This window comes from Dryobates pubescens, chromosome 5 (assembly GCF_014839835.1).
Source record: "Dryobates pubescens isolate bDryPub1 chromosome 5, bDryPub1.pri, whole genome shotgun sequence".
NCBI classification, from domain to species: Eukaryota; Metazoa; Chordata; class Aves; order Piciformes; family Picidae; genus Dryobates; species Dryobates pubescens.
The window spans coordinates 19,692,755-19,706,078 of NC_071616.1; the positions used below are offsets into that span (position 1 = coordinate 19,692,755).

The following is a 13,324-nucleotide window of genomic DNA, read 5'->3' on the forward strand; positions in this document are numbered from 1 at the left end:
CCTGATTTAAACCACCCCTGGCACAGCTTGAGCTAATTTTCTCTCATCTTAGCACTTGTTGCTTGGGACATCAACCCCCACCTCGTTATTGCCTTCTTTCAGGTAGTTGTATATAGTGATACGGTCTCCCTGGGCCTCCTTTTCTCCAGGCAAAGCACCCCCAGTTCCCACACCTGCTCCTCAAAAGACTTGTTCTCCAGACTTTAATATATATTGTGGCAGATACCTGCTGTAGTAGCTTTGTCATGTCAGTCGTTACATACCTTACCATTCTGCCAAATAATACAGCTTCTGAACATGCTAATGGTCCTAGGCTGGACTTGATGATCTCAGAGGTCTTTTCCAGCCTCAATAATTCCATGATTCTGTGCATATGTGTATCAAAGTTCAGGATATATTAGAGCATTTCTTATATGCCTACATATGCTCATGTTCTTCTGAGAAGCAAGAGACAGAGACTAATTTCAGCACAAATCTTGCAGTGTTCCCATGTACCCCAGCTATATTAATCCTGAAACTATTTATCATTGAGCATACTGCTTGTGTAGAACGAATTGCTTCCAGTACTGTTTGGTAGGCTGCATACCCTGAAGCAAAATAACTTTTTAGCATTTGTTGTTGTTGGTTGTTTTTTTTAAGTTAGGATGAACCACAAGATTTATCTTATTTCTTCCTACAAATGCTGTGGCTCAGACCCATATAAACTTTCAGCTATCATGAAATATTCCAACTACAGGCTGTTAGATTGGCCAGAGCAATGGATACTATCCCCCCTTTACCTCTGCCTTCACCTGAACTTTTAAGCTGTATATTGACAAAACTTAAGTGCCTCATGCATCTTTGAGGGTCTGAACCAGTTACCTGGAGTTAGCTGCAGAAAGGAAGACTAATTCAGTATAGTTGGGCTCCTTTTTTTGTGAACATTTCCATTTGTGTTTGTTGGCTCCCTGTATCTTGGAATACAGTTGGGTAGGCACTGTACAAGAAATGTGGAGTTCCTGCTCCCAGCCATTTAACATTTAAACCAATAAATCAGGCAGAGGTTTGCAGAAGAAAAAAGAACCACAAAAATGTATCAAATGGCAAAGTTCACAATTCTACCACATGCTATCTCTGGAAATGAAACAAAGGTTTCACATTCTTAGATTAGAGTCTTAACCTTCAGACACCTCTAGCCAAAATCTCCTGTTCCTCTGTTAAATGCTACCAATTAAAAGAGATCACAAGTGATAACTCCTTTTTAAGCACACACAAAAACACATTAGTTAACAACCTCCATGTGTTGCCATTGTACATGCAGAGGATTTGTTGCAATAATTATAATGTGAAAGACAATAAACTGTGAGAACATTTGATTCATTCTGACATTCTTAATGCAGCAACATAAACCCCATTAAAAATGTCATGCCAGTGCAGCAGTGTCTGTGTCATATTGACACGACAACACGCCTTTACTCACAGTATAAATTTGGTTAGAAATATTTGTGCAGCATGCCGAGGAAGAAAGGAATAAATATCTGGCGCAGAGAAACAACACAGGACTGTTCCCTTTGAATTTATAATCACAAAGTGATATATTTCAGCAAATATCCTCTTTGTTGCTTTTTCAGCTGGCTGAAAATGGATTATAAGGTGAGGATACAGAACTTCTCTATGGTCCATTGTTTCTTATTAGCATCCAGATGGAGCATGGCTATTATAGCGCCACTAAAAACTCAAATTAACTGCAATGTTTTAGATTACTAATTCTTCAATAGCATGTTTATATATCAATAATAGACTGTAAAAAACCCCAACAACAGCCTTACTAATTAGACTAGATCAAATCTGCTCAGCTTGGCTTCCTGTGCCTCCTATTCTGTGTGTTCATGTGGGTGTTCAATACTGATGCAGTTTCCATTAAATTCCTTCCAAAGCCTCTAGTCACTCCTTACAAGACAGCAAACATCTAGAAGCATTCGATGGCTTCTCTTGCTTATAAGAAGCATTTTAACAAGAACATACCCATGTGTAAACCATATGAATACTTTTCTTTCTAGCTTGTCTGTAATGGGAGTTTAAATCTTATTTTGTCTCTAAGATAGTTAGATAGTAGTTTACTTGGGAATGCCCCAATATTTATCATTAAGTCTTCTGTTTATAAAAGCACTTTAGCATTTAATTTATTTATACTTTCTGATAATTCTGGGTTTGTTCGGGTTTCTGGTTAATTTGATTTAAATTTGTGCTCTCCTGCATTGCTCCTTCAGCAGCTGGTAGAATATGTGAAACAGTTTCAGTGCTGGGTCCCACTGTGAAGATTTTAGTTAGTTAGTTAGTTAGTTGTTTTGTTTGGGTTTTTTTTTATTGGCCAAATCAGGCTATAGGATCTCTGAAGTCCTAAAATTGTTATCTTTCTCCAAATCCCATCAACAAACACAAATAATGTGCATCTGCTATCATCCCTGAAAAATAGTAATGAAATTCTGCCAATGAAGATTTATTATTCTGAAATGAAGATTAATGCCTGAGATAAATCTCTCTAATTCTGCCATTTAAAACCCCATTTAACAATCAATGCTCGATTTCCCAGAAGAGACAGCAGAGCAACCTCAATATGAGTACCACCATGGGCACCTGCCTGCTCCTAACCAAGGAGTAAAAAGAAGACAAGGTGCTCAGCGGTACCAAGCTTCCACAAGTTCTCACAAAACACCAGCTGGCTTTCAGCCCCTGCAGCAACTGAAACCTATGTGGTGGAGCTCAATACATTGTAGCTTGCACACAAACACACACATGCAGTCTCATATGTCACTAAACAGACCTTTATGCTAGAATGACCTTGTGCATGGGGAAAAGGAAGGCTGGCCGAAGACTTCCAAGGGCTGTGGAGGTATGTCATAGACGTTCTTTCTCCTTCTCTCCTTGACTTCATTCATCTTCAGGCAAAGATACTTGATTATAAGCTCCTTCTTCCATGACCAATTTTCACCCACATTTAATTATTTCAGACTCAGATCCTCCAGCCCTTTCAATATTTTCCAATATAACACTGATGCCAGCATGTTTTTTCAAAACTTCCTTCTTACCATTTTGACTCACTTTCTTTTCCCCTCTTTCAGGTGCTAAGGTAAAAAGATTGTGTTTGATTAACTAGAAAGTTACATTTCCTTTAGGTAAGGTGGGCTATCAATTTGAGCAGGAAATGTCTGCATTAATAAGGCACAGTAATAACCATCTTTATGCTTCAATTTCCTATTAAAAAATAATGGAGAGGAAGCAGCCATTCAATGTTGTGCTTTAAAATATTTCCGGTCAGGAAGGAAGAAGGGCAAATAAATCCATTTTTTTCACCACATAAAGGAATAATCATTTGTTCCCATGTCTTTATCATTCAAAATATCATGTAAAAAAGAAAAAATTCTATACACAGGATCCCACTGAAATGGATGGTGTGGTTTTACAATACCTTCATGAATTTTAGGCATCAGTCCTAGCGACCTTGCAATAGAACTCACCCTTCTAATTCCTCCTTGACTATATTTGGAAGATCCATTCATGTACCTTAAATGTCAAAAATGTTCCTTTCATTATGGTGTGTGGCCATAAAGGCAAGCTCACATTAAGCAACAATATGGTCAGTGGGGCTATTCAAGTACTTAAAACACACCATATGTTTAAGATCTTAGTTCAGGAAGGACCAAAGGGCTTGATTAAACGCTTGAAAAAATTGGTAGGAATTTGCCAGCCCTCACTCTGCCCTCCTAGCCTTTAACCTGATGACACTCAATCACACACAAGGTGTGAGAGATGAAACTAAAAGGATGCAACACACCATCCAAAAACAGTACTGTTTGCCTGTGTTTGAACTGATACTTTCAGGCTGTTCAACCTTCCCAATACACTGTAAGAATCATAATGTTCATAGAATCATAGAATGGCTTGGCATTATGGCTTGACCATAAAGATCATCTAGTTCCAAGCCCTACTAGACCATGTTGCTCAAGGTCCCAGCCAACCTGGCTTTGAAAATTGCCAGAGTTGGAATCTCCACAACATCTCTGGGCAACCTGTTACAGTGCCTCATCACCTCCATGGGGAAGAATTTCTTCCTCATGTCTAACCTAACTGTAGCTTCTTCCAGTCTGAAGCCATTATTCCTCATCCTGTCACTACCTACCTTTCCAAAATGTCGCTGTCCAGCTATCCTGTAACCCCCATTCAAATACTGGAAATCTGCTACATCTCTTCTCCAGGCTGAACAACTCCAAATCTCTCAGACCAAGTCCATAGCAGAGGTGCTCCAGCCCTCTGTCATCGTTATAGCTCTCCTTTGGAACTGCTCCAACAGTTCCATGTCCTTCTTGTGTTGGGGGTTTCAGAACTGGAGACATTACTCCAGGTTGGATCCCATCAGGGTGAAGTAGAGGGGAAAAATCACCTCTCTGCTTCTTTTGACTGGCTTTGTGGGCTGCAACTGCACATTACTGGCTCAATGTTTAGTTTCTCTTCAACCTGAGTTTCTCCTCAGGCCCACTCTCTATTCATTCTCTGCTGAGCCTGTATTTGTGCTTGCCCTAACTTTTAAGAGTATACTTCTACCCTTCTACTATTCATCCAGTGGGTAGTAACAAAAGATGTTGAAGTAAATATGCTTTAAAGGAATAAAGACAGAGAAAAAAAGAAAGGGAAAAGAAAATTTCCACTATAAAATTATCAATTTATCTTTCTTTCCTTAACTCTTTGTTTTCTTAAAGAAAAAGACTGGGTGAAAACACTGGAGCAAAAATATTTAGCTGAGAACTATATTTCAGTAACAACTTTTAAAGCCAAAAAAAACCATCAAAACTCCTCTTCTGAAGTTATTTCCCTCTGCTTCCTGCAGATGGACTTGATTCAAACCCACAGTGAGAACAGGTTCTTCTTCCACAAATAATCAAATCACGATTTATCAGCTCCTTTCAAATATGTTAGAAAATGTGAGAGCTATTCTCACTCCTTGTACAGAAGAAAAAAAAAGGGGGGGGGGGGGGGCTGGAAAAAAACCCAACCCAACCCTAAAGTGTTGTTTTAGTGTTGAACACCTTCATTCATCTTTCAATGCCTTGCACGATTTGGATGACAACAGCATTTCCACAGGGAGCTGAACTTCTCCAGGATAAGTGTACACGAGCACACTTTACAGTTCAAATACAGAAGTGATATTGGGAGACTATGCAGTGCAAACCTGCAGCCAGTACATCATGGACCAGAAAACATCACTAAATGTTAAAGAATGGTCAACCACTTAGAGAAAGCAAGCTTTGCTAGCTTTGCCTTCTGTAACACACAATAGAGATTTTCAGCTGTACCTTACACTCCCTGCAACATCAGAGGTGTAGAGTTCGGATGGACCTCAAGGAGTTGACTAGTCCAATATTCATACTGAGGCAAAAGCAAAGACACCTGGAGCAAGACTGACAGTTACTTGTTAATGAAGTCAAGACTACCAAATCTGGTAGTGGCTTCATCCATGGTGTTAAAAATTTTGGTGGACTAAGGTTGGAAACCCCTGTTTCCAATATTATTAGTCTTCATTCCCTCCCAGCTGACCTGATTGCCCTTCAGAAAACACTGAGGACCAACATTTTTTTCCCCTTTCAAGCACACTCTTTCCATGGTAAAAGTCAATCTTCATGTTTCCTTGCAGCTTCCATCAGTTTAAACCAAAGTCAATTCCTCCAACTGTTACCCTGAGATCCTGTCTTGTAACAGATTTTTATTGATCTCCTCTCTCTCCAGCTGGTCTACAGATTTCTTAAAGTCCTGTATTTAAAAAACAGAGCTATCTCACCAGCCACATTCCCAGCAGAATAAATGCCTTCTTCAGCTTGCCTATGGCAATGTTCCTGATAGTTTCCAGAGTGGTATTTACAGGTTTTAGCCCCTTACTGTGTTACATTCAATCTGCATTTGTCTATCACCCTCCCACTTCCTTTTCCTCCAAGATCCTCTGTGGCCCCAAAGCAGCAGAGGCAGTTATTCCCTATACTACACTTACGCATTAGATTTGCCCTCCTTAAACATGGTGCATTGCACTTGCCTTTATTGACATTCACCTTGCTGATTTTGGGCTGCCTTTCAAATTTATTGGGATCATTATGGATTCTGATGCTGTCATCTAAACTGCTTGCAACCCTTCTCATAACTCTCCCAATGTACTCCCTCTGTTCTGTCATTCAGCTCTGCTAATGAAAGTGTTGAATAAAATCACACACAGGGCAAAGACTTCCCTGGCAATTCACTCCAGGTTTGACAGCAAAGCCCTTGATTACTTTTTGAGAGAGATTTTTCAATCAGTTATCACTGACTTTGTTATGACTGTTGAGATCATCTTTCATTTGTCTGCTATGAGACCACTACGTAGAAAAGTGTCAGAAGCCTTTTAAAAAGTTCAGATATATCATAGCTACTAAATTCTCCTTATTCACTAGGCAGTTAACTTGTCAAAGAAAGAAATCAGATTAATTCACCATGAACTGATCTTGACAAATCCATGCTGGCTGCTGGCCAGTGGAAGAAAACTACTTTTAATCATTCATGATCAAAATATTTCTACTAAAGCACAATCAGATCTTTTTTTTTCCTTTTTTTTTTTTTGACTCAGAACTGGCAGGGATGCACAGCAGGTACCCAGGAGCGAAATGTCATTTTGGATGCTATCCTGTCCTTCCTCCAGAGTGAAGGGAAAGGGGTAAAGAAGGGGTAAAGCTCTTTAAGGAGGAAAGGGCAGTCATACTCCCACACTTCCACCAAAAGAAAATTTGTTTCTTTATTCAATTAAGGCTCTTGCAGAAAAAGCTGCTGAAAAGATGAAGATGAGAGAGGTACAGGCTAAGTCCTCAGTGCTCTAAATATTTTTGAGAGGTTCATGACATTATACCACTTCAGACCTACAGAAATGAAACAATGAGAAACCAAGATGCCCAGAACATGACAGCTAGAAATACATCCCTGTCAGCCACTCTGGGAAAATATTTGGTACTCTCAGTGTTTAAAACCACTCTGGGTCAAGCAGTTCTTTACTACAAGGCAGTTCCCACATCAACAACCTCCTCCTCCATTAGTCCTACATCTCTTAAAGCCCAATTAGAAACTAATTATTTCCTCCAGAAAATCTCCACCTCTCCCATATAAAATGTTTCATCTTTGGGATGTAACTGTTAATGCAAGCTGAGTTTGCAGCCTTTCCAGGATGTGTGTTTATGCAGATGAGCAAGAGGGAAGCAGCTGTATACAGAAGACCTCCTAATTTGGAAACATATTCGTGCCTTCCTCTCAGTAGCCTTGATCATGGCAGTTTTGTCAAACCATGTAGTACAACACAGAAGACCATGAAGAAGTGAGAGGTTGCTTCGTCTCTCCCTGATAATAACCAACCTGATAATAACCTGCATGTGATCCTTTCAGGAGCTGCAGGTTGTCACCCAACTGTCCAAGCCACTTCACACTGATTGCTGTAGAAATATCCCACACTCCACCCAGCCAACACAGTTTGAGGGTTGCATCTCCATGTAACTGAAGCAATTAGGAGCTCAATAGCAAAGCCTGCTCTTGTTCAATACAATTTGAACACAATCCAGATTTTAAGAAACTATAAGGAGTAGATAAAAAATTAGCACAAGTCCTCTGCTGAAGAGGTCAAAACCTTTGCAGCTCCTGGACAGGCAGTGCAAAGCTGTGTCTTGCCCATATCCCAGATTCCTGCAGGAAAAGAAAATGCCACAGAACTGACTCTTGTAAGACACTCGGGGCAGAGTTGGATTTCAACCACAGCTAAACACACAAGCCTGTAAATTCCTAGAAATGTAAAGCCTTCTCACATTACTAGCTACTGCTGTAAAAAAATACTATTTAATCTACATTACTGGTAGTGATTTTTGCTAAGAGGTGCTATCCTGCACATACATTTTCCTTGGGATCAAAATTTAAATCCTATGGACTCTTGGGATTGCTTGTCTGGAAGTCTGCCAGACAAGTGCTTTCCTACAATTACACACTGTTGTGTCAGTGCGTGGGCTTAGCCACTGCTTAACAAATTTACTAGATAAACCTCCATGATTCATACAAACAGCACTCAAGTGGCTAACTATCATATATTGGCAGGGAACTGACTAATGTTACTTGAACAATGAAATAGCGTGCTTGAATAATTAATTAGGTTTTGGCAGATCAGTGGAGAGATGACTGACAGCCCATGGCAGTCCATGTCACAACTCCAAAACAAGAGCTGAGAAAAAGCAAGGGAGGATGCCATGAGCAACCAGAAGCTTTCAGCATCATTGGCCCATTGCTCAATACTGGAGATTTTAGAACCAGGTGTGGATCAGATTAGAGCATCTCACCCAATCTCAGTAGGAAAGAGGATGTCCTATTTCTTCATTCAGCAAAATTAAAAGAAGAAGAACCCACCCCTGCTCTCCTTCATCAATCCCTGAACAATAACAACTTGGGATCAAGTGACAGTAACCACATCTGTTTTCTTTTCCAATTTGCAGATCAACATCCTGGGTATTTTTAAGATTAATATAGGAAATCAGCATTTGAAGCCATGAAATTAGAAACTTGAGTTTTGGAGAGAGATCTCTAGAAATTGCTCCAATAGCTGGCAGAAATGACAGGTTTTTCCAGACCAATTTGTTCAGATTTATCCTGTACAATTGCCACAATAAATTCTTCTGCTTATACACAAAATTAATAAGCCTGTCTGCACCATAATTTAAAACCAGCTATTGAAAAATAATACCTCCTCCACACCCACCTCCCCATAAATCTGGAAGCAAATAGAAGCCAAAGCAAGCTATATATAGGCAATATAAGTATCTCCCTAAAGCAAGAAAAACAACACACCCTTTCTGAACTCTTCTCAGGACTCACAGAAGACTTAAGAGATTCTTCTGGGACTTCCACATTCTAAGAAATGGGGAAGTATTCAATATCCATTGACATTCCTGCCTTTGATATCTTGTTCTGACCTTTCCTAGCAGCAAGGATCATCAGAGCATTTCAGTGACTAGTGGAATATATTGGATTTCTGTTATTGCTTAGATAAAGTATGCACTGGGTTGAGCCCACTCAGGTGGACAAATAAATTCATGTAAATGCTGTATTTGTGGGGCTAGATTGACTCTGCCATCTGCTCTATGTTATTCAGATCAGTTCCATTGTTGCACACGGACAGGGGCAAACTGATTGCTCTCAGTTACACAAGATGCATGCAGAAGTGTATCAGAGACCTTCTGAGCCGTGAGATGGGAAACTGGCCATTTTTTTCTCCCAGTGGAAGCACAGGAGAGAAGGCATATGGCTGTACATAGACTCTTGTCATTTAAACATTCACCCTTGTTTCTTTTGACAGCTTTTGACACTGTTTCCCACAGTAGAATCTGTCTGCTCGTGGCTTGGATGGGCATACACTTTGCCTGGTAAAAAAGTGGCTGGCTGGCCCCAACTACTTGTGGTGAATGGAGTTAAATTTGCCAGTTGGCAGCCAGTCACAAGTGGTATTCTCCAGGGCTCAGTACTGAGGGAGGTTAGTTTTGTTTAATATCTTTATCAGTGATCTGGATGAAAGCACTGAGTACATCCTCAGTAAATTTGCAAATGACATCAAGTAAGGTGGGTGTGTTGATCTGCTTGGAGGCTTTACAGAGGGATCTGCACAGTCTGGATCAATGGGTCAAGGCCAGTGGTATGAGGTTCAACAAGGCCAAATGCCAAGTTCTGCACATTGGTCCCACCAACCCCATGCAGGCTTGAGGCTAGGTGGCTGGAAAGCTTCCCAGCAGAAAAGGACCGGGGGGTGTTGGTTGACAGCTGGATGAATATGAACAAACAGAATCCTGGCTTGTATCAGAAATAGTGTGGCCAGCAGGAGTAGGGAAGTGATTGTCCGCTTGTACTCAGCACTGGTGAGGCTGCACATCAAATGCTGGGTTCACTTTTGGGCCCCTCACTGTGAAAAGGACATAAAGGTGTTGGAGTCAATCCAAAGAAGGAAAACAAAGCTGCTGAAGGATCTAGAGAGCAAGTCTTATGAGGAGCAGCTGAATGAACTGTGGTTGTTTAGCCTGGAGTAAAGGAGGCTCAGGGGAAACCTTATCATTCTCCATAACTACCTGAAAGAAGGTCATAGTGAGGTGGGTGTTGGTCTCTGCTCTCAAATAACAAGTGATAGAACAGGAAACAGACTCATATTGCACCAGGGGAGGTTTAAATTGGATAGCAGCAAACACATCTCACCAGAAGGGTTGTCCAGCAGGGAAGTGGTAGAGTCACCATCCCTAGAGGTATTTAAAAACTGTGTAGATATGGTGCTTAGAGTCATGGTTTAGTGGTGACGTAGCAGTGGTGGTTTAACAGTTGGACTTTATCTTAAAGATCTCTTCCAAACAAAATGATTCTATGATTCTTCAGAAAACCTCATCTCTCCTGAATGCTGCAAGCTGTTTCACCCTGCCATGCTGCCACATTCCCAAAAATGCCCTTTCCCTTTTACAGATATTCTGCTCACTGAAGTCCTGGCTGTGCTGAGTTGCAAGATAGTAATAGTATACAACCAAAAAGTGCCTTTCTGGCTTCTATCTTAATACATTCCTTTTTGTGAAAGGCAGAAACCCAGTTAGTTTTACATTTAGACCTACAGCTGTCCTGTAGAAGCCTAAAAAACTGCTTGTGGACTTAGCTAGAGGAACATGCAGCAGCAGAGCCTGAGCTTCTTGCTAGAGACTGAGATAATGGGAAGTTTACAAGAAAGGTCCTTCCTGGATATGATTCCTGGTCCATTCAAAGCATATGTATGACAGATCCACCTACTTGTTCTGCTCTGTGCATAAAGGGGATGAAATGACCTGTGTATCAACACAAAAGGAGCTACAAAAATCAGATTTTCAATGCACATGCAGGAACTCTAGGCAGCAAATGCAGAATAGGTATTTAAACAAAAACCCTTGTAAAAACCTTGTTCTCTTGTCACAGGATGCTTTATATTTGCTATTTTTAGCTTTTCAAGTGTTGAGAAAAAAATATTGCTGAACTGCACTGGACACCAAGCAAAAGCAAGTAAGGCAAAAAAGAAATTGGAAGTAAACTTCACAAGATGAGGTTAAGTTATTCAAAGCTCTCTTTCCTACAAGACAGGTGATGTATTTCAGTCTAAAGATCCCACCCAATTCTGTCCTCAGTGAACAATCAAGTGACAAACTGCCAATCAAACTGAAAAGCTTCCCCATTCATCTGGGTTTCCCCCACCACTGCCCTGCATTGAGCAATGCTTTATCAGCAGCGACAGAATCTTAATTTGGCTATTTTTAACAAGTACATCGTTTTGCAGTCCTGCCCACCAGGAGGATTTGCAAATCTCTCCAAATACTCCTCCCAGGTCCTGATAACTTTGCCAGCCTGAATAGGAAACTTTGGGCTTGCAGAACAAGTCACTACTAGCTGACAGAGCAGGGAAGATTTCCTTTCATATCTGCAGTTTGCATGAGCAGGCAGCTGGGATTGTGATGAATTACTATCTCTGATTCCAGTGCTAAGTCTAAGACACTCATTTGGCACAGTCTGTTAGCAAAGAAGCTGCCAATATCAACTATTGGTATTAGCAAACTTCTTCAGGAAATCCACTAAAGGTATTTCACAGTCTCTCTCTGTTTATGACAGGAGTCAGTTCAGGGATCAGAGTTTTTTACTGAGTGAACTGTAATTGAATTTTGCTGAATGTTTATCTCAAAAAACTGTTTAAAAGGAAAATTAATTTTTAAAAAATCTTTAAAAAACAACTTGAATAATTTTCACTTCTTAGTTACACCTTTTCTTGGGGCCAAATCCTTTTCCCAAGCTCACTGGTCACTTTGCCTGAGATACGGTGTTTTTCATCTGCTATTTTTTGTCCCTTCCTATCCCACTTTGGTGTTCAGACTGTGGTGTTTTCAGCAGCTGGCGCTGCAAGGCACATGTATAGAATACTGCAGGTCTGATCTCTTTAGAGAAATATTGCAAGCATGACCAGCATCTTCTTGGAAGCTGACATATTTTCTTACCAGTATCTAATTAAACAACTCCTTTAGATTTCAGGAGCAGTCCTTATACTCATGTACATGAGTTGAAAGTCTTAATACTTTCACTGATGTGTCTGCAAAATATTCAACTATTGGATCACAACTGAAGCATTTTTACATTTACAAATAACCTAAAAAGAAAGTTTATTCTATCTGTGGCCTCACAAGAGAAGCCACATTTATTTTGATGGCATTATTTTTATGCAATAAGCAATTTAACTGTATTTCTGCCATGCTTCTCAACTTCTAGATTCTACTTTTGGCTTTGCCCAAAAGACGATAAACCTACTCATGGTTTTCTAACCACTAAGCTTACAGTTACCACTGATATGTACCTTTAATAATGTTTTAATAATTTCTTAGGTCACACTTATGAAAACTGTTAAACCAGTGGCATGTGCATAGATTACCATAAATGTCAACTTTGATACTGCTCTGTACATTTCAGAGATTAAAAAGCAAGAGTACAATCCACCTAGAATACTAAGCATGTACATTTCCTTTTCACTTACTGAGACCATGTATGTATTTTGTTATTATTACTATTATTTATTATGTTTTTATGTCTCTAACCCCACCCTGCTTAGTTCTGTGGGCTCTTATCTCTTTCACTACAGCTGCTTAACTTCTGTGGGACTCTCTCCATCAAGGCAACAAGTCCCCAGAAAAGACAATGGAAGTAAATATTATAATATTTCAAATGTTCTATATACACTTTCTTCTCCAAATCCTCAATCTTCTGTAAATACCACAAAGCAGTTTCAACACATGGCTAAACAGCACCTATAGGTTTTCTATGGCATAGTTGGAATAGCACATTAATGCTCTAGCTTGGGGATTTGTTTTTTATGACTTTGAAATATTTTGAAGCACATCAACCCACCATGTAAAGATGCTGTTCAGCAGAAACTTCATTGCACCACACTGCAAGTAGAGTCCAAAAACCGCAACCTCTCTCTTTAAAAAGCATTCAAAAAATCTCCAAACAAATGGCTTTAATCTTCTACAGATCTATAAAGACTGTAGCAAGAAAACCTCCTTTTTATAGTTCAGTATTTCTCTGAGATGATCTTAAAGTGTTAGCTGAGATAATTACAGAGAGATTATGTAGATCTTATTTTCAAAAGGCTTTGTTTGCTCCGTTGTTGCCTAATTGCTTACTGCTTGTATAAAGCTCAGGAATAGAAAGCATCAGAGAAATACCCAGAATTATTTATTTAACACCAAAATAATTCTCCAAAATGATA

The 13,324-nt window shown here is 39.8% G+C and overlaps 1 protein-coding gene across 1 annotated transcript in view; it reads right to left on the reverse strand.

The window, feature by feature from the left end:
* KCNH5 (potassium voltage-gated channel subfamily H member 5) overlaps positions 1–13,324 on the reverse strand; it is a 152,178-nt gene that overhangs the window by 74,336 nt on the left and 64,518 nt on the right. The window lies entirely within an intron of this gene.